The sequence below is a fragment of the Bombina bombina genome, chromosome 5, assembly GCF_027579735.1.
Source record: "Bombina bombina isolate aBomBom1 chromosome 5, aBomBom1.pri, whole genome shotgun sequence".
NCBI lineage: Eukaryota > Metazoa > Chordata > Amphibia > Anura > Bombinatoridae > Bombina > Bombina bombina.
Window position 1 is genome coordinate 89,164,801 of NC_069503.1, and position 18,871 is coordinate 89,183,671.

The 18,871-nt window shown below is 38.8% G+C and overlaps 1 protein-coding gene across 3 annotated transcripts in view; it reads left to right on the forward strand.

Annotated features, from left to right (window-relative positions):
- Positions 1-300: 300 nt before the first annotated feature.
- LOC128659230 (gastrula zinc finger protein XlCGF8.2DB-like) overlaps positions 301-18,871 on the forward strand; it is a 38,417-nt gene continuing 19,846 nt past the window's right edge. For 2 of the 3 annotated variants that reach the window (XM_053712909.1, XM_053712911.1), the window contains exon 1: positions 301-328. The gene's annotated coding sequence lies outside the window, so the exon portion shown is untranslated. Of the gene's footprint in view, positions 329-18,439; positions 18,697-18,871 lie in introns of those variants that run through there. The other variant, XM_053712910.1, reaches the window with a different exon arrangement.

An 18,871-nucleotide genomic window follows, 5' to 3' on the forward strand; every position in this document is an offset into this window, starting at 1 on the left:
TAAATCAACTTTAATGTAACAAACAACCTATAGACAATCATTCTGAAAATGAAACATTTTGCAGCTTTCTTGTTCTTCTTAATGTGCACTCACAGTGGTTACCTTATAAATGACAGTCAGCATAAACCACTGTGAGTGAACATTAAGAACAAGAAAGCTGCAAAATGTTTCGTTTTCAGAATGATTGTCTGTAGGTTGTTTGTTACATTAAAGTTGATTGAAAAAAAAAAAGCTTTGAGTGGAGGTCACATGTTTCCTGTCTATAGTCAGTGGAGGTCACATGTTTCCTGTCTAGAGTGGAGCTCCAGTCTGCAGCTAGACTACTTTGGTGAGTCAGGCTGTGTGTATTGTGTGATAAAACGTATTAGTGACTTTCTAGTCTGCTTTTTATTGTTCTTTTAATGCATGTTATTCATCTGCTTGTGCCAGGTAATGTAATAATAAGTGATGTTCAACTCTTTGTGTTAGTAAAGGGTTATTACACAGTGTGTAGTTCTCTGTGCTAGTGAAGGGTTAATACCCACTATAGATTTCATTGCTAGTGAAGGGGTTAATACCTACTGTGCAACTCTCTGAGCTAGTATAGGGTTAATAAACACTGGGCAGATCTCTGTGCTAGTGAAGGGGGTTAATATATAGTGGGCAGATTTTTGTGCTATTGAAGGGTTAATGCACACGGCTGCTTTTTGTGCTTAGTGAAGGGACTAATACAAGTTGCACATCACTGTGCTAATTAAGGGGTTAATTCACACTGGGCTGCTCTCTCTGCCTGGGAAGTAGGTTAATACACTGTGCTGCTCTCTGTGCTAGTGAAGGGTTAATACACAATGCGCAGCTCTCTGTGCTAGTGAAGGGTTAATACACAATGCGCAGCTCTCTGTGCTAGTGAAGGGTTAATACACAATGCGCAGCTCTCTGTGCTAGTGAAGGGTTAATACACACTGTGCTACTCTCTGTGCTAGTGAAGGGTTAATACACACTGTGCTGCTCTCTGTGCTAGTGAATGGTTAATATACACTGTTCTGCTCTGTGCCAGTGAAGGGTTAATACACACTGTGCTGCTCTCTGTGCTAGTGAAGGGTTAATACACACTGTGCTGCTCTCTGTGCTAGTGAAGGGTTAATACACAATGCGCAGCTCTCTGTGCTAGTGAAGGGTTAATACACTGTGCTGCTCTCTGTGCTAGTGAAGGGTTAATACACAATGCGCAGCTCTCTGTGCTAGTGAAGGGTTAATACACACTGTGCTGCTCTCTGTGCTAGTGAAGGGTTAATACACACTGTGCTGCTCTCTGTGCTAGTGAAGGGTTAATACACAATGTGCAGCTCTCTGTGCTAGTGAAGGGTTAATACACACTGTGCAGCTCTCTGTGCTAGTGAAGGGTTAATACACAATTTGCAGCTCTATGTGCTAGTGAAAGGTTAATACACACTGTGCTGCTCTCTGTGCTAGTGAAGGGTTAATACACACTGTGCAGCTCTCTGTGCTAGTGAAGGGTTAATACACAATTTGCAGCTCTATGTGCTAGTGAAGGGTTAATACACACTGTGCTACTCTCTGTGCTAGTGAAGGGTTAATACACACTGTGCTACTCTCTGTGCTAGTGAAGGGTTAATAATACACACTGTGCTGCTCTCTGTGCTAGTGAAGGGTTAATACACACTGTGCTGCTCTCTGTGCTAGTGAAGGCTTAGTACACACTGTGCTACTCTCTGTGCTAGTGAAGGGTTAATACACACTGTGCTGCTCTATGTGCTAGTGAAGGGTTAATACAAACTGTGCTCTCTGTGCCAGTGAAGGGTTAATACACACTGTGCTTCTCTCTGTGCTAGTGAAGGGTTAATACACACTGTGCTACTCTCTGTGCTAGTGAAGGGTTAATACACACTGTGCTACTCTCTGTGCTAGTGAAGGGTTAATAATACACACTGTGCTGCTCTCTGTGCTAGTGAAGGGTTAATACACACTGTGCTGCTCTCTGTGCTAGTGAAGGCTTAGTACACACTGTGCTACTCTCTGTGCTAGTGAAGGCTTAGTACACACTGTGCTACTCTCTGTGCTAGTGAAGGGTTAATACACACTGTGCTGCTCTCTGTGCTAGTGAAGGGTTAATACACACTGTGCAGCACTCTTTGCTAGTGAAGGGTTAATACATACTGTGCTGCTCTCTGTGCTAGTGAAGGGCTAATACACACTGTGCTGCTCTCTGTGCTAGTGAAGGGTTAATACACACTGTGCTGCTCTCTGTGCTAGTGAAGAGTTAAAACTGTGCAGCTCTCTGTGCTAGTGAAGGGTTAATGCACACTTTGCAGCTCTCTGTGCAGCTATTTGTGCAAGTGAAGGGTTAATACTCGCTGTGCTAGTGAAGGGTTAATACACACTGTGCAGCTCTCTGTGCCAGTGATGGGTTAATTCACACTGTGCTGCTCTCTGTGCCATTGAAGGGTTAATGCATACTGTGCAGCTCTCTGTGCGAGTGAAGGGTTAATACACACACTGCTGCTCACAGTATCTAGCGCAGAGGGGCGCACAGTATCTAGCGCAGAGGGGCGCACAGTATCTAGCGCAGAGGGGTGCACAGTAACTAGTAACCTCCCATAGTTTGCCTTATTTGTAGGAGCCAATTAGATCTTGTTACTGAGTAAACAGTGCGTTGTTGTGTTAATTTTTTTAGCAACACTTAAATTGTTTTACATGATCTTATCCGCTCTGCTAGGGGCAGATATGTAGCAGCGTCAAGTTTATGAAGCCTGTAGTGTAATTCTAATGATTGGAGAACCCACAATTTTCAGAATTTAAAGAACAGTATAGTCAAAATTAAAATTTCATGTTTCAGATAGGGCGTCATTTTTAACAACGTTCAATTCACTATTATCATAAAATTTGCTTTGTACTCCTGATATTCTTTATTGAAACTATTTCTAAGCCCTTGAAAGCTGCCTCTTATCTCAGTGCATTTATATAGGTTTTCACAGCAAGACACTGCTAGTTTGTGCGTGCCATATAGATAACACTCAGCACTGATTGGTTAAAATGCAAGTCTCTCAAACGATCTGAGGGGGTGTTCTGCAGAGGCTTAGATACAAGATAATCACAGAGGTGAAAAATATGGCATTAGATTTCTGTCAAAAAGGCAGGTGTGTGTGTGATTCTTTATCATTGTACATAAATTGTGACATAAAAAATTAAATGCAATAATTTTTTTCCTTCTTAAAGGGATGGTAAACTCCATATTATTCGTTTACAGGAATAGTCTTGTTGGATCACATTAATTATATACACTTAATTTAATATAATACAATATATTAAAAATAACTTACAATTCTTTTTATTATAAGTCCTTCTGATCCGTTTCAATTCCAGCCCACTGTGACGTCATATTGCTTGTTTATATTTTTAGACAAATCAGTAAGCCTGTCGCCCGCCAGGCTTACTTCAATGCAACCAGCTTTACGCATGCGCAATATAGCATTATTCACGCAGTTTGCCAATCCAATCAGGTGTCCTTCTGAACCGTTTCAATTCCAGCCCACTGTGACGTCATATTGCTTGTTTATATTTTTAGAAAAATCAGTAAGCCTGTCGCCCGCCAGGCTTACTTCAATGCAACCAGCTTTACGCATGCGCAATATAGCATTATTCACGCAGTTTGCCAATCCAATCAGGAGCCTTTAAATCGGCTGGCGAATTTGCGCGTTCATGTGTTGGTAACGCATGCGCTCATTCACACTTTCCACACGTAATATTTTCAAAATATGTCTTTGTATGGCATAACGATAGCTCTCAGATGTCTTTGTATGGCATAACGATAGCTCTCAGACTCGCTGTTATCTCTTTTTTTTACGTATAGCAAGTAAACATTGGATGTCATGACTAAATGTTTACTTGCTATACGTCATGTAACAAACTGCGCTTGCGCTATTTAGGAGCCGTGTCGGGATCGAGCAGAGGCTACAACGTATTTAGCGGGTGGGACCGCAATACACGTCACTTTGATTTTGCTATAGAAGTTAGATGGGCGGAGCTTAGACACGATAATACACATTTAGAAAACCATATAAATATAATGAAAGTAAGTATGAAATTATTTAATTTTATATGCGGTTTTCTTAATGCTATATTGAGGGATCTTAATATTATATTCAACATCATCCGAGTTTACCATCACTTTAATATAAGGAGAGTCCACAGCATCATTCCTTACTGTTGGGAAATACTAAAAGTGGCCAACAGAAGGAGGCAGACACCCCAGCCAAAGGCTTAAATACTCCTCCCACTTCCCTCACACCCCAGTCATTCTTTGCCTTTCGTCACAGGAGGTTGGGAGAGAAGTGTCAGAAGATTCAGAGTAGATACTTAGGAAGGGTATCTGACCTTCGTTATGGGACTGGAGTTTTAAGTAGTTTTGTCAGCCTCTCAGTGAGAGCATTGATGAACGTTAGAGTCTGGAAATGCAGGGAGAGTCTTTCTGCGAACCCATCCAGACTGCCTGCTAACAGCTTCTAAGCAATCAGTGTTGACGAGTTTCACTGCCTGCTTGTTCTCTCACTCAAGTCCATGTCAGGAGCAATGCTACATGACTGTGACACTTGAGAGGCTGTGTTTCTGTTCCACAGCATGGATTCCGGTAAGATTGTTTCAATTTTTATGTATGTTGATAATGCTAGAAGACAGGGTCACAGTGTGGCTCCTTTTATCTTAATGGAATCATGGGTTAATATCTCCTGAGGGGGACTATTGAACAGTGGGGATTAATCATTTGTGATACTTTGATTTTATGCTGCTTTATGTGTGAGAGGTTATTGGGCTCATATGCTGTGTTGGAACGTGCAGGTTTTTACTTTCACTTTGAGCATTGCGCAGATTTTAGCTTGGGGCACTTTTTCTCATACAAGGGGTGGTACTGCCTTGCGCACCATGTGACCGGGTGCAGTCACGCTTTCATTTACTTTTTTCTGACCGAGCTAGCTGTCGGAGAAGACGGTTTCTCTGTACTTCAAACAAAAAGCAAGGTGCAACAGCACTACACTTATAATACGGGATATGCCTATATTATTGAACGGTATTAACCTTTCATGGGCTGGAGTGCTGATGCATATACAGACTAGTGTGGGTTTGTCAAAAAAGGAATTTGGCAAAAAGATGCATCTAAATAGCACTTCACACTCCCTATTGTTTAAAATTTAACATTTATTGATCTTTATTAAAATCACTGAACACAAACAACATAAAGTTTAAAAACACATTTGAAATTTAGACCCATTGGGATACAGATTATCCAGTTGGTTGAATAAAGATGGTTGTTCTAACAGGATTGGATGGTTTCACAATCGAGTGGATGACAAAGTAATTCAATGTAGCACAGAATACTATAGAATTACAGTGAGGTCTATATATAAATAACGTTCTGTGTATAAATTAATAAGTGTCATTAATCACCGTTTGTGTGGAGGACAATAGATTGTATTGAAACAAATCTATCTAATTGCCCTAATAGTGTGGATATTGATATATCCAGATATTCTATAAATGATGAAAATGCACTTTGGGATACATTTGCCTGTTAGCAAATACAAGGTTAATTGTATCTTGGAATTAACCTAGTGTCTGTAAATATCTATTACACGAAATAGGTCAAATTGATGAGTATATGTGTATACGTATGAGTAAGAATAATATTAACAATGTTATACCAACTGTGTTAACATGGGTTTATAATATGGAATACTACTGAAATGGCATTGATTTCAGTTTATACTTAGGTGCCTTCTTGTGATTTAAAAGGTTAAACTCATTATACATAAATAGATACCACTGAACTGGTACTGATTTCAGTTTATACTTTGGTGCCTTCTTGTAATTTAAAAGGTTAATCTTGTAGTCTTATTGTACCAAAATTAGTTTTTATAATCCAATTTGAACTGGTTTTGTACAGATTTTGTCCCTTCTTATGATTTGAAGGATAATCACTTTGTCTAATTGTGCAAGGAATTTATTTTATCCACACATAGTTATAACTTGTAATATGTATTATTACTGTGATATTACAAAATTCTGTTAGTTCTAATACCTTGTATAACGCTTGAAAGAGTTAACACCATTATCTGGTTATATAGAGGTCAGTTTTTTGGGGCTTAGATTTTATACCTTATTGTAACTTAAAAAGGGGTTAATCTCATTTATATATTTATACATACAATTTGTGTAATTTGTGTCAGCCACTACTAGTTTTGGAATTGAGTTCAGTTGGATAGGATTGTGTCAAAACTTATAAAGATCTTATCATATGTGAATACTGTTATGTATATCAATAAGAACCATATAGACTGGCCGTGCTTAGCTGGATTTGGCCAACTGTTAATCAAAGGGTTAATAATCTGAGTTCATTAATCAGTGCTGAAATTGACTACTTACGCTGTAATAGTCCCCTAACCTGAGGATGTATATACTGTTAACGGTGTTGGCATGTGGATTCAGTGTAACATACTATGATACCTAAATTTTCTTGTCAGGGCTCATAAACACCTTCCTATTAATGATTTGATGTGACTTAGTCACAGTCTGTTCGAAGTTACTGGTATAAACATAAGATCTATTTGTTGGCTTGTGATATCATTGATTTACCCCTTACAAATGTAAAGATCAGTACTCGGACCTATCTAGCAACAAGTATTGTGCAGCTGATGTCTATTCTCAGCTGCTCGTATTAACAGTTAATTAATGTGACATAGTGTTGGTCCTGAAAATATTTATATGTTTGTTCACAGACAACTTTAGTTATAAGTTAACCAACATAACCGATTTTTATTCAAAGATAACCAACACAGGAGGTGTATGTTAATAAATAGTTACACACTCTTGCATAGTCACTATAAACACTGCCACAATCTCTTCAGCACTACTAGGATTAACTTATTAGATTTCTAGTTATATATTCTCCACTGTATATATGGATTAAATTGCAGGTATTTGGCATAAGACTAAATTAATACTGCACCAATCGTTAGTGTTCTACGGTAACCAACATAAAGTAGTAGATATAAATGAATAATTCCACCCTCTTTTAACCATCTATAAAGGTTACCACAGTTAGTTCGTGACTGTTAGTATAAGTTCCAAGTTCGTCAATTGACTTAGTTGTATTAATGCTCAAATTGTTACAACGTTCCCAAAGTAACCAACATAAAGTTGTTAATATAGATGAATGATTCCGCACTCTTTTAACCGTCTATAAAAGTTACCGCAGTCAGTTCATGACTGCTAATGAAAACTTAGTTTGTCAGTTGACTTAAAGGGACAGTCAACACCAGAATTTTTGTTGTTTAAAAAGATAGATAATCCCTTTATTACCCATTCCCCAGTTTTGCAAAACCAACATTGTTATATTAATATACTTTTTACTTCTGTGACTAACTTGTATCTAAGCATCTTCTGACCGCCCCATATCACCTGACTTTTAGTTATTACCTATTGACTTGCATTTTAGCCAATTAGTGCAGTGTCTGCCACTAGCCACGGGCGTGATCACAATGCTATCTATATGGCCTACAAGAGCTTGCTCTCCCCTGCTGTGAAAAGTAAATAAAATAGAGGCGGCCTTCAAGGTCTTAGAAATTATCATATGAGCCTTCCTAGGTTTGCTTTCAACTAAGAATACCAAGAGAACAAAGCAAAATTGTTGATAAAAGTAAATTGGAAAGTTGTTTAAAATTACATGCCATATTTGAAAAATGAAAGTTTTTTTTTGGACTTGGACTTGACTGTCCTTTTAAGGTTGTGTTAAATGCTTAAATTGTTACAAAGTTCCCACTATCATTGTGTACTATGAAGAATATCTTGATATACATTATATAACTTACAAATATTGTGTATTGATGTTATATTGTAGTTATATTATTGTTTGAAATGTATACAGCAATATAATGTACCTTTTAACACCAATGTGTATTAATTTGGTCTTGGATTACGTTTGGAGGTGGGGCATAGGTGATAAACACCGTGGACGCGGGTGCGCGTCACCTTTCGAAAAAGCCGCCACTTCGACGGCGAAACATGTCAGGGGAAGGTGTTGAATTCCTTTCAACCCTCATGTATTTTTAAATTTAGCATTTGAATTTAGACCGCTAACAGGCAATCAATGTAACCAGATCTCCTATCTTTAATACAGATCAATCCTCAATAATATATTATATATCGGTATAATTTTATGCCAAAATATATGATGCTTAAAGCATTTGGTTGAAATACAGGGTAATCAATTCACTTATAGTGCTCATAATAGCGATGAACAGTGTAAGCTGTGAACTGGGTACATGAGTATCAATAGTACACAATCATAGTGGGAACTTTGTAACATTTTAAGCATTTAACACAACCTTAAGTCAACTGACGAACTTTAAGTTTTCATTAGCAGTCATGAACTGACTGCAGTAACTTTTATAGACGGTTAAAAGAGGGCGGAATCATTCATCTATATTAACAACTTTATGTTGGTTACATTTGGGAACGTTTTAACAATTTGAGCATTAATACAACTTTAAGTCAATTGACGAACTTGGAACTTATACAACAGTCACAAACTAACTGTGTTAACCTTTTATAGACGGTTAAAAGAGGGTGGAATTATTCATTTATATCTACTACTTTATGTTGGTTACCGTAGAACACTAACGATTGGTGCAGTACGATTGGTGCAGTATTAATTTAGTCTTATGCCAAATACCTGCAATTTAATCCATATATACAGTGGAGAATATATAACTAGAAATCTAATAAGTTAATCCTAGTAGTGCTGAAGAGATTGTGGCAGTGTTTATAGTGACTATGCAAGAGTGTGTAACTATTTATTAACATACACCTCCTGTGTTGGTTATCTTTGAATAAAAATCGGTTATGTTGGTTAACTTATAACTAAAGTTGTCTGTGAACAAACATATAAATATTTTCAGGACCAACACTATGTCATATGAATTAACTGTTAATACGAGCAGCTGAGAATAGATATCAGCTGCACAATACTTGTTTATAGATAGGTCTGAGTACTGATCTTTACATTTTACCAACCTAATCACAAGCCAACAAATAGATCTTATATTTATACCAGTAACTTTGAACAGACTGTGACTAAGTCACATCAAATCATTAATGGGAAGGTGTTTTATTAGCCCTGACAAGAGAATTTAGGTATCATAGTATGTTACACTGAATCCACATGCCAACACCATTAACAGTATATACATCCTAAGGTTAGGGGACTATTACAGCGTAAGTAGTTAATTTCAGCACTGATTAATGGACTCAGATTATTAACCCTTTGATTAACAGTTGGCCAAATCCAGCTAAGCACGGCCAATCTATATAGTTCTTATTGATATACATAACAGTATTCACATCTGATAAGATCTTTATAAGTTTTGACATAATCCTATCCAACTGAACTCAATTCCAAAACTAGTAGTGGCTGACACAAATAAAACAAGTTGTATATATAAATATATAAATGAGATTAACCCCTTTTTTAAGTTACAAGAAGGTATAAAATCTAAGCCCCAAAAAACTGACCTCTATATAACCAGATAATGGTGTTAACTCTTTCAAGCGTTATACAAGGCATTAGAACTCACAGAATTTTGTAATATTACAGTATCAATACATATTACAAGTTATAACTATGTGTGGATAAAATAAATTCCTTGCACAATTAGACAAAGTGATTAATCCTTCAAATTATAAGAAGGGACAAAATCTGTGCAAAACCAGTTCAAATTGGAGTATAAAAACCAATTTTGGTACAATGAGACTACGAGATTAACCCTTTAAATTACAAGAAGGCACCAAAGTATAAACTGAAATCAGTACCATTTCAGTGGTATCTATTTAGGTATAATGAGATTAACCCTTTAAATCACAAGAAGGCACCTAAGTATAAACTGAAATCAGTACCATGTCAGTAGTATTCCATATTATAAACCCATGTTAACACAGTTGGTATAACATTGTTAATATTATTCTTACTCATATGTATACATATATACTCATCAATTTGACCTATTTCGTGTAATAGATATTTACAGACACTAGGTTAATTCCAAGATACAATTAGCATTTTCATCATTTATAGAATATCTGGATATATCAATATCCACACTAACTTAAGCCCAATATTAGGGCAATTAGATAGATTTGTTTCAATACAATCTATTGTCCTCCACACAAACGGTGATTAATGACGCTTATTAATTTATACACAGTTATTTATATATAGACCTCACTGTAATTCTACAGTATTCTGTGCTAAATTGAATTACTTTGTCATCCACTCGATTGTGAAACCATCCAATCCTGTTAGAACAACCATCTTTATTCAACCAACTGGCTAATCTGTATCCCAATGGTTTCTCTGTACTGTCTGGGTCATAGAAGGTATTGAGTGCCCCAGCCATTGGGTGTATAAAGGTGCTGGTTTTTTTGAGAAATAAAGATAATTTAATTTCTGTAGTACTGCTGTTATTGCACAAGCTATGGAGGACTCTGATGCATTAGAGGGTACTCCCTCTCTTCCAAATAGTAATACATGTTTATATTGTGAGGAGGCCTCGGTATATCCACCCTCTGTTATGTTCCACATGCCTTGACAAAGTTATTATATCAAAAAAGGTTAATATGTTTGATACCACTGAGTTGTCCACCTCTGAAGAATCTCCATCCCATGAGGTGCGTACCCTACATTCATCTCCCTCCACACATGCAGCTTCCCGTAGCACTCCTAATCCTCCATCTGGAGGGGGCCTTTTACCACCAGATTTTACCCGTGCAGTTACAAACGGCGGTATCTGCGGCTTCACCTCGCCCTGCTAAGTGCAAGCGAAAGGTTAAACATAGCTCTCCTGCCCCGGGTCATCATGTAATTTATTGGATTTAACTGCTCTCTGTTATCCGTGGATGAGGTACACTCTGAGGCTTCAGAGGATGAACTTTCTGGGACGGAGTCTACTGCCTCTAAACCTCCGGCTGCGGAGTAACCAGACTTTAGATTTAAGATTGAACATTTACGTTATCTTCTAAAGGAAGTTCTGTCTACATTAGAGGTTCCAGAGGCCAAGCTGCCTGATGAACCCCTGATTCCTAAATTAGACAGAGTTTACAAGAACAGGGTAGTGCCTTTAACTTTTCCTGTACCTGTAAAGTTGGCGAACATTATTAAGAACGAATGGGATAGGATTGGATTTTCCTTTTCCCTTTCGTCTTTTTAAGAAATTATTCCCGGTCCCGGACTCTCAATTGGAGTAGTGGGGTTCCGTCCCTAAAGGTGGATGGCGCTATCTTCACGTATGCCAAACGCACGACTATCCCGCTTGAGGATAGCTCATCGTTCAAAGAGCCCATGGATAAAAAGATGGAAACTCTGTTAAGAAAGATGTTTCAACATGCAGGATATTTGTTTCAACCGGCGGCGGCTGTTGCTGCGGTTGCTGAAGCGGCTACCTATTGGTGCGACTCCTTATCTGAAATGATCGAGGTGGAGAGTCCCCTCGAAGTTATCCAGGAAAGAATTAAGACCTTGAGGGTTGCTAATTCTTTTATCTGTGATGCAAATATGCAGAATATTTGCCTAAATGCTAAGGTTTCAGGTTTTTCTGTTCAAGCCCGTCGGGCTCTCTGGCTGAAGTCCTGGTCTGTAGATATGACTTCTAAGTCTAGACTTCTTTCTCTCCCCTTTAAGGGAAAGATTTTATTTGGTTCAGGCCTGAACTCCATTATCTCCACGGTTACAGGGGACAAGGGTGCCTTCCTACCGCAGGATAAAAAGAACAAGTCTAAGGGACAAGGTTTTAATTTTCGTTCCTTTCGGTCTAAGAACTCCCAGCAGTCAGCAGTCCTCCGTGAAGCCTGAGCAAACCAAGGGTACTTGGAAGCTGGCTCAGTCCTGGAATAAGTCCAAGCAGAGCAAGAAGCCCGCCGAGACTCAATCAGCATGAAGGGGCAGCCACCGAACCGGTTCTGGATCGCGTAGGGGCAGACTGTCACTCTTCAGACGCTTGGTTTGGGGAAGTGCAGGATCCATGAGTCCTGGAGGTCATAGCTCAGGGATACAAGATATGTTTCAAATCTCATCCACCCAGGGGCAGATTCCTTCTTTCAAACCTGTCTTACAGACTAGAAAAGAGGGAAGCCTTTCTGGGGAGCGTGGGGGATCTGTCCTCCCTAGGAGTCATTGTCCCAGTACCTATCACAGAAAGATGTTTGGGATACTATTCAAAACTTAATGTGGTCCCAAAGAAGGAGGGAACTTTCCTCCCAATTTTGGACCTAAAGTGCTTAAGCAAATTTCTAAATGTTCCATCATTCAAGATGGAGACGGTAAGGTCCATCCTTCCCTTAGTTCAGGAAGGACAGTTCATGACCAGTATAGACCTGAAGGATGCTTACCTTCACGTTCCAATCCACAAGGAACATTTCACGTTCCTAAGACTTGCATTCCTGGACCAGCATTTCCAGTTTATTGCACTTCCATTTGGTCTAGCTACTGCTCCGAGAATTTTTACAAAGGTTCTAGGGGCTCCTCTAGCCATTGCCAGAACCAGAGGTATAGCAGTAGCTTCCTACTTGGACGATATCCTGGTTCAAGCACCATCTTTTCTTCTGGCAGAAGACTATTGGGAATTTCTTCTGTTTCTTCTTCGATCTCATGTATGGAAGGTAAACTTAGAAAAGAGTTCTCTTGCTCCAAGTACCAGGGTGGAATTCCTGGGTACTATAATAGACTCCATATCCATAAGGATGTTTCTTATGGACCAGAGATGTTGCAAGCTAACTTCTGCATGTCTTGCCCTCCGGACCTCCTTAAGGCCCTCTGTGGATCAGTGTATGGAGGTGATTGGTCTGAAGGTGTGCAGCATGGACATCATTCCCTTTGCCAGGTTCCATCTCAGGCCGTTGCAACTGCGCATGTTGAGGCAGTGGAACTGCGATAATTCAGATCTGTCTCAACAGATTTCTGTGGACCACTGGTCGAGAGAATTGCTCTCTTGGTGGCTCTGTCCAAATAATCTGTACAAGGGACATCCTTCTCAAGACACCATCCTGGGAGATTGTGACTACGGAAGCAAGTCTGTCAGGATGGGGAGCTGTTTGGGGTGCCAGGAAGGCACAAAGCCTGTGGAATCAGGAGGAATGCTCCCTCCCAATCAACATTCTGGAACTTCAGGCAATCTTCAATGCTCTGAAGGCTTGGCCTCTTCTGGGTTCATCACAGTTTATCAGATTCCAATCAGACAATATAAACTCGGTGTCTTACATCAACCATCAGGGGGGAATGAGAAGCTCCCAAGCAATGAGAAAATTATCTCGGATTCTGGAGTGGGCGGAGGCCAACAGCTTTCGCTGTCGGCGATCCACTTTCCCGATGTGGACAACTGGGAAGCGGATTTTCTGAGCAAACTATCCTTTCCTTTTATCCGGGGGAATGGTCTCTCCATCCCGAGGTGTTTGCAGAGATTTGCAACAGGTGGGGGAAGCTGGAGATGGATCTCATGGTAACCCGTCTCAATACCAAGCTACCCAGATATGGGTCGAGGTCCAGGGATCCTCAGGTAGAGCTAATAGATGCATTAGCAGTGCCTTGTAGGTTCAGTCTAATTTACCTTTTTTCAACGTTACCACTCCTTCCTTGTGTAGTGGCCCACATTAATACTGATTGCTCAATCGTGGGCGTGAAGGATGTGATTAGCAGATCTGGTGTGGATGTCATCATCTCCTCCATGGAAATTACCTTGTCGCAGGGATCTGCTGGAACAAGGTCCTTTTGTTTATGAAAATCCTAGATTCTATGAGGCTGACTGCATGCAGATTGAACGCTTAGTCCTAGCCAAGAGAGATTTTTCTGAGAGAGTTATTGATACTCTCATTCAGGCTTGTAAACCGGTTACTCATCGCATCTATCATAAGGTGTGGAGAACTTACTTATTCTGGTGTGAAGAGCGGGGTTTGTCCTGGCATAAGGTTAAGGCTGCCAGGATTCTTTTGTTTCTCCAGAAGGGCCTTTCTGCTAGTTCCCTGGGGGGACAGATTTTGGCCCTGCCTGTTTTACTTCACAAGAGGCTTGCAAAGCTTCCAGATGTGCAGTCCTTTGTTAAGGCTCTGATTAGAATCAGACATGTTTTTAGATCTAATGATCCTCCTTGGAGTTTAAATCTTGTTCTTAATGTTTTGCAACGTGCTCTGTTTGAGCCTATGCATACAGTTGACATTAAATTGTTGTTCTGGAAAGTTCTTTTTCTACTGGCTATTGCTTCTGCGCACAGAGTATCTGAGATTGCTGCCTTGCAATGTGAGCCTCCTTATCTGTTGTTCCATTCTGATAAGTCTGTTCTACGTACCAGTTAAGGTTTTCTTCCTACGGTTGTGTCTGACCGCAACATCAATCAAGAGATTGTGGTTCTTTCCTTGTGTCTCAATCCTCCTCCTTCGAAGGAACGTTTACTTCACAACTTGGATATGGTTTGAGCCTTGAAGTTCTATCTTCAGGCTACTAAGGATTTTAGACAAACTTCTTGTTTGTTGTCTATTCTGGGAAGCGTAAGGGTCAGAAGGCTTCTTCGACTTCCTTATCTTTTTTGGTTAAGGAGTATTATTCGCTAATCTTTTGAGACAGCGGGACATAGACCTCCTCAGAGAATTACGACTCATTCCACTAGAGCAGTGGCTTCCTCTTGGGCCTTTAAGAACGAGGCCTCTATGGATCAGATTTGTAAGGCGGCTACCTGGTACTCCTTTTCTAAATTTTACAAGTTTGACGTGTTTGCTTCGGCTGAAGCAGCTTTTGGGAGAAAGGTTTTACATGTTGTGGTGCCCTCCGATTAAGGTCTGCCTCTCTTTTTGTCCCTCCCGTTATCATTCAGTGTCCTCTAGAGCTTGGATATAGTTTTCCTAACAGTAAGGAATGCTGCTGTGGACTCTCCTTATATTAAGAAGGAAACCATAAATTATGCTTACAAGATAATTTCCTTTCCTTCTGTATGAGGAGAGTCCACGGTCCCCGTCCATGTACTCCGATGGGCGGACCTAAATTATGTTTCTCTTTTGGCACCATTTATACCCTGATAATTCTCCTACTGTTCCTTGTTCCCTTGGCAGAATGACTGGGGTGTGAGGGAAGTGGGTGGAGTATTTAAGCCTTTGGCTAGGGTGTCTTTGCCTCCTCTTGGTGGCCAGGTTCAGTATTTCCCAACAGTAAGGAATGATGCCGTGGGCTCTCCTTATACAGAAGGAAAGGAAATTATCTGGTAAGCATAGTTTATATTTTTTTGGAAGTACAATCTTCTTATTTTTTAGAATTACACTTTTGTTTTGTTTTTGGAAATACAACACAATTTTTTTCTATTGGAATTATACTTCTTGCATGTGTCAAAATACTGTAAAAAAAATAAATATAGTTCCCATTTTGATAAAGGACTTGTGATGTCACAACATTCGTTTCAGTAGTTTGCCTGGGAACTATCAAAATATTAGAAAAAAAAAACAAACTACGTATGTAGTATATTTGATTAGCTGTGTCTGTGGGGTCCAATATGTGGGCCCCACGGGACATACCATTAGAAAACGGTGGAGTAAGCATGTTTATAATATTAAAAGGAAATTCCTGAAACATAGTCTCTCCAGACATTGCGCATATGCGCATAAAGGTAGTTCAAAATCACTTTCTATACTACCCATCGAACAGATATCTCGGAATAGCCATAATCCTATGTTGACTCTGCTTTCGCAGAGAGACCTATTGGATTCATAAATTACACACTCTAGCCCCCGATGGCCTTAATGAATGTGTCGATCTAGCTGCTTTTGATTTATGAGATATATCCCATTAAAATATATGATATCCATTACACTATGTGTATATCGATATCTACACCACTCAATAATTCTCTATTAATTATTTATTTATTTTATAGCCCCTTTCCTATCACTTAGCATTAATCTTGAGCCCCTACACATTATTTGCAGTACATTGCGAGTTCCATAATACCACTTAGCACATATCATATATAGTATGCGCACTTATATCACTATTACCCATGATCACTCATCTCCCTTGCCCCAAGTCCCATTTCATTATCATAGCACTGACTAATTAGTACACATTACACTTAGCATGTGCACTCTGATCATTAACACTCTTGATTACTCATCTGGTTTGTCTGTCCCTATCTGTTTTTAACTATTCATTATCTATCATATCTATATTACTTTATCACCCCTTATTCCTCACTTTTCCTTCCCTCATATGTGGATATTACATCTGAGACAAATACCCCTAGAAATCTCAGACCTACACCATCACTGATGTCACTACCCCAATTTAGTTAACGCACTTTAATCACACAAATATAATAGATATCACAATGAGATAGATATGTTTACTAGTTTAGATCCACATCACCATAATAGCCGAATGCCTTTATACTGTTATCACCTTCATCACACCCAATCTGGTTAGTTAGATGAGGAGTCCAGGCGGACTAGTGAAATCTATCTGTCCAGATCTGGCCATTTTTACTTTTTTATTTATAATCATATACTATCGTTGCCTTCCACTATTACAATTATTTTTCTAACAACCAATTACTATAGGATATATAGATATCAGAAATTCTGTCATCCTATGGTTCCTTTCCATATAATAGCAATGGAATAAAGGTCTTATTTGTTAGACTCTATTTATCCATTCATACACAGTTCTACACATTTATCCTAGCATGATCACCTTTGTCAATTGGCATAATATATACATTTATTACTAGTGAGCATTTTTACTTATATTCACTACATGAGGCTCTACTTCGTTAGGGTGAGAACCAGCCGTGATATGATTATACTCCCAGTCACTCACATACTTGTAATGTCATAGTTCCACTGCTTTTCACATAGGAATTACGCAGCTTAACTAGTTATTTTAATCAATAGACACCACATCAGCTTAGGATTGCTACTGCTCATTTATAATACTATATATATTTGTATCAATCACGTTTATTTCTTATCATATGCTACGAATAATACTGTGGTATTTGAGAATATGTCAATCTCTAACACGCCCATTTATGGTGTAAACAAACACTGTTGTCCAATTATCTAGTTTCACGTCCTGATAAACGTCAGAACCCTGGGCTGTTATCACATTCGGTCCGCCCCATCACGCCCACCTTTATTATAATGATTATCTGTGTCCAACCACCTAGCTAAACGTCAGAGTCAATGGGCTGACACAAAATTCTGTTAGCCGCTATAGGCTTAGAATGTTTTTAACCACCATATACAACGTCTAGAGGGATTTGAGTTGATCCGTAGAGTGGCGGTCCTGTGGTCAAGTTTATTAAAAATCAAACGTTAGTATTAATTTGGTGCACAGTTTGTGATGAGCTTGCGGACTGCCGACACGCTATAGTATAACTCACATCCCCTTTCACAAGCTCTATATACTAGGAGCCAATTACACAACAAAATCTTCTTTGAATGACATGTCTGATTAAGACATGCGCATTGCGTTTTTCAACACACTAACCACTTTGTTACTATTACTGCGCTATAATAGTTACAATGCTCGATTATTGCAATCTTGTATAGATTCTAGCTGTAACTAAGTGTTATACTATTTAAGAATTACACGATCTACAAAGGTTTGTTCCACTATGTTTTTTGAATTTGATCAATCCTGTTAACAAACACTGTGGGTGTTGTTTTGATAAAAATGCTTCTGCCTGAAATTTCATTGTTTATATATGAAATGGTGGGTCACCACTATGGTTACATATACTATGTATGTATATTTGTTCACATTTAGTTCTATGTATATGAATTTTATTCAGATCAATTGTTGCTGACTTTTAAATGCTAGCCACCAGTGAGATGCATGTTTAATCACTCATTTACTATCCATCAAATTTATTGAGATGTATTGTGTTGACTATCATAAGCAAGATGTTGATGAGATGCATGCTGACTTAGCTATTTATTTATTTACTTATTTTAACATATGGTAGAGGAGTAACCATGTTAAATATGATTGGCCAATAGGGCACCAATGGTCACTTAGGCCCCTCCTGTTACCATGTGATACTGAGTAAGACTAATTAGATGTTTGGTATATATAGCAAGTGTTCTCTAATGTTTTATGAAGCCTGATGAAACAGCTTAGAGCTGAGAAACGCGTCGCCTTGTTTTTATTATTATTATTTTTTTTTTTAATAATATTTATTTTATTGTTTTTATTATTTTAATAAAGCAATTTTATATTTTGAACACTTGCTACCATCTTTCTTGCCATTTTATCCCTCTGGCTGAGAGGGAATTCTCCTGGGTCTATCCTGACCATTGGTGTATCCTGGGTCTATTCTGACCATTGGTGTTTCCGGATTTCCATCTGTTTCCAGTTGGCCTTTGATTAAGTCTGGTGGGTGACTATATTGATTCCATCCTGCCTCTATAGCATCAAAGGAGATGCTACAACTATTGTGAGTACCATTCTCTTCTATCACATTGATTCACCTGTGTTAAGGCAATACTAGGCCATATAGGCACCTGTGTTTCTTTTTGTCGTTCTGATACAGACACCACATCATTACCGGCAGTTGGTCTCCTGGGTGACTGTAATAGATCCCAGAGTGTCTCCATAGCACTAATTGAGGTGCTTTCACAAATGTGAGTTCACTCCCTGTATACATATCAAATTTTTTTGGACCAAACAATATTGGGCCATGTGGCGCTTCTGTCTTCTCTTGTCTTTGTAGATAACTATCAAAATATAGATATTCATTATTGTATAAAACAAGGCAGATTAAGCACTTTAAGCATACAAATGTATATTCATCTCTAT